Raw genomic sequence first — 4,115 nt, 5'->3', positions numbered from 1 at the left:
CCCCTGCCCTGAGGTCCTGCCGCTGCCCTTCCTCTTCTCTGAGGCCCACTCCATCCCCCCTCCCTCTGTCGCTTGCTCTCCCCCAACCTCAGTCACTTTCACTTGGCTGAGGCAGGGATTTGGGATCTCGGAGGTGGGATTAGGGCTCTGGCAGGGGGTGTGGGCTCTGGGATGGGGCCAGGGATGAGGGATTTGGGGTGAAGGAGGGGGCTCCGGGCTGTGGCAAGGGGTTGGGGTGTTGGGTGGGAATGAGTGTTGTGGGCTCCAGAAGAGAGCTTGGATGCGGAGGGGACTCAGGGCTGGGGCAGCGGGTTCGGGGTCTGGGAGGGGTTGCGTGAGGGGGTTCAGGGTCCCGGCAGCACTTACCATGGTGTTGTAGTGACCAGGCAAGCTGCTACCAAACTTCAACAGGATTTTATTTTTAAAGTGGAAACCTCTTTACCAAGCTGCTGCTGCACCCTCGGTAGCTCTCACTCAGCCTCCTCAACTCCTTCCTCCCACCTCCTGTTTCCTCCCCTTGCAGACTCCCAACAGCCAGAGCTCCCAGTTCTAATAATTACAAACAACATCAAAACACCACATTCCCTCCTCTCTTAAGAAACTCTCCCAATTAAAATAAACACTGGTGTTCTAACCACAGGAACAAATATGAAACAAGACACTATACTGTTGGCAGAAATATTACACTGGAAACACTGTAGATACTACATAACGTAGTCTCTAGTCTAGACAGGTGGTCTTCTGGGTCTGACAGGCCGTCTCTCAGTGCAATGTCTTGTTGTGTGGATACTACGGTGAAGTCATCCAATGCGGACTGGGTGTTGGCATAATCTCCTCTTGGTGCACAGGCAGGTGCAAGATAAGAAGCATTCCATACGCGCCCATCAGAAAGTTGATAGGTGTAAGGTCCCTTCTTCTCTCTGATTTTAAGAGGAGCTGTGAATTTATGGTCCCCTTGCATAAAATTCCAGGTTTTCATATTCTAACGAAGGAACCACATTCAAACTTTGGTTCCTTAGCATCCCGCCGCTTGTCTGGGAAAGCCTTATACTTTGCTTGGTTCTGTTCAACTGTTTTTTCTCATATCATCCTTGGCTGAGGCCTCAGTTCGTGCCTTTAACGATCCAGCAATGTTCAGTTTAGCATTCATCTGTTTCCCATGTAGTAACTCTGCGGGTGATCTTTGTGTTGTGGCATGTCGGGTAGCCCGGTATGCTTGCAAGAAATTGGTAGTGAAGGGTATCCACAATCACCCTTCCAGTTCAGCCGTTTGCAAACTCTCTTTCAAACGCCTGTTAAACGATTCGATTTCCCCATTGGCTTGAGGATAATATAGGGATGACCTTCTGTGTAAAATGTTCCTCTCTGTTAGAAAAGTTTCAAACTCCAGGGAAGTAAATTGGTGGCCACTTCCAGGCGCTGCATGGACATAGGGCAAGCAGGGAGCCTGCCTTAGCCCCGGGCCCCCACTGCGCCACTAACCAGACTTTTAATGTTGCTGTCGGTGGTACCAACCGCAGCTGCCAGGATCCCTTTTCGATGCGGTGTTCCAATGAAAAACCAGACGCTTGGCAACCCTATGGACAGGTGCCAACCCTAGGTCCTGTCCACATGGCCCAGTAACACCCAGCTGAGCCTGGTACAGGCAGCCACATGCCAGCCCAGGCCCTTGGCAGGGATGCTGAGCTGCCAGCTGCCATGGTCACTAACAGTGTTAACTCCATCACGTGCCACACACCAGGCTTAGAGCCCCGGGCCCAGCCCCAGGAACTGCTGTAACCTAGACTCATGGCAATCCAGGGCCGGAAGGGACCTCAAGAGGTTGCCTAGTCCAGCCTCCCTGCACTTGCGCAGGGCCTAGAACATCCCTGGCAGGGGTTTTTGTCCAGTTCTTACAAACCTCCAGTGACGGGGATTCCACAACCTCCCCTGGAGCCTGGTGCAGAGCTTCACTGCCCTGAGAATTAGAAAGTGTTTCCTCATCTTCAGCGTAGCAAGCTGGTGCTTGGGGTGGCACATGGAAGTGGGCAGCATGTCCAGCTCTCCGGCAGCAATTTGGAGGCGGGTCCCTCACTCCCTCTCGGCGGTGGTAGAGTCGCGGCAAAAGTGCCGCAGATTGCAATCACGGCTTTTGGGAGGGGAGGGGGCTGCTTGTGGTGGCAAAAACCCTGGAAGCGGCCCTGCAGCTGGGGCCTTTAACTCCCCAGTCACCGATCTCAGCACAGGCTGAGTGTCCGATTCCCAGCAGACAGGAGCTCACATCATAACTCACTTTAACGGCAGCCTCACCTGCCATCTCCGCAGGGAGGCCAAGGCTGAACGGGCCCCAGGGACGGTTCCTCCCCAGGAAGATATTCTAGCAGATGTCAGGGCTGAGCCATGTTGGCAGGACAGAGAGGGGCTCACATGGCTGCTGTGACGTCCTCGTCCCCTCGATACACAGAGCTCCAGCAGCCGGGGTTTAAACACCACTTGTACCCCCAGCACTGAACTCACTGACACTACCCCAAGGTCCCCTCTGCTCCTGGGGTTGGGGAGTGAGTAANTGTGGGCAGCACTGAGCATCTCTAAGGAGGAAATAAGTATTGTCTATGAAGCCTAATTCAAGAAGATTCCTCTGCCCATCTACTGGAATGTGCAGGGTCACAGAAGGTCATTTTTCAAGGCTCCCATGGATTACTGTGACAAGGAGTCCAAATTGATGTTTGTTTTTATTTTTGGTACTTTCTGTGTGTGGTGTGTTGAGATCGCCTGGACAGCTATGTCTCTAAAGTTGTTACTCAGTATTGCGAAGCACTAGTGAGCGCTCAACATTGATTTGGCGTGTCAGCAAAGCCCCTCCTTTCACTTTCCATTTTGTGTAGGGGTATCCCCAAAATAATCTAAACTCATTGCCTAGTAGATTACAGCCTGTTTCTGGCACAACCAGTGCTACAAAAATTAATAAATAGATGACTAATCCCTCCCAGAGGCAGCAAAGCTTGGAACAGGAAATGTGAGGCAGATTTTTAAGGGCTTCTCCAAATTTGCAAGTAAACTTCACTCCCAATAAATATTTATAAATTAAATTTGACAGGAATTTGCAGCAAGTGTATTCAAATCTTCAACTGAGCGTGAAATATGCTTTGTAAAAATACACAAAGAATTCCAGAAGTGCCTGTTTGCCTCAGCCTGCTGAAGCCCAGTTAATTATAAGTGGGAGACTGTGGAATAAAACGTTGGAGATTGCATTTTCTCCCCCTCATTTCACTATAAATAACCGAGTCGAACATTGTCTGATTTCCACTTCCTTGAATATTAAGAATTTTTTCTTCTATCATTTATAATTAAAATATACACTTCTTAAAAAAGAAACAATGTCAAATGTCAACTTCCCAAACCAATTCTAAAAATTCCTAGAGCCTAGTTGAAGTGTCTAATGGCTGAAAATATGTGTATACCTTGGCCCCTCGCCCAGAAGAGTAAGTGCCCTCATGTGTGAAAATAATATGTTAATGCTGGTTATGGGCTGAAATCCCAGTGGAAAGAACATCAGCTGCAACAAATTGTCTGGTTAAAGAGACTGGAATGTTGCCAGCTCTGAAGCGGAGATGCAATTCTGCTGATTCTCCAGAGTTATGGTTTATGTTGCAGGTACCAACTTTCCAGCTCTTATTATGGTTTCAAACCTTTTATTCTTCTTCGAGTGCTTGCTCATATTCATTCCAAGTAGGTGTGCGCGCGCTGCGTGCACGTTCGTCGGAAGAATTTTCCCCTAGCAACACCCGGCTGGTCGGCAGGCGCCCCCTGGCGTGGCGCCTTTGCGGCACCGTATATATGCCCCTGCCGACCCGGCCGCTCCTCAGTTCCTTCTTACTGCCCGTGTCGGTCGTTGGTACAGTGGAGTGCGGCTTGCTGACCTCCACTTCCCTAGCTTTCAACCCGTTTTTCTCTAGTTTATACTTATAGTTGTAGTTAGTGTTAATTCTTAGTCTTTAATAGTAGTAGTTAGTGTAATTTTGTATATAGTTAGAGGGCTGAGGTTTCATCCTCCTCAACCCTCCCGGGACCCGGGCTCATGCCTGGCTCTCCCGGCTTCAAACAGTGCTCGGCCTGCCGCCGGCCGATGCCAACGG

Source organism: Chelonoidis abingdonii, unplaced genomic scaffold, assembly GCF_003597395.2.
Source record: "Chelonoidis abingdonii isolate Lonesome George unplaced genomic scaffold, CheloAbing_2.0 scaffold0741, whole genome shotgun sequence".
NCBI classification, from domain to species: Eukaryota; Metazoa; Chordata; order Testudines; family Testudinidae; genus Chelonoidis; species Chelonoidis abingdonii.
Note: the sequence above shows the minus strand (reverse complement) of the source record.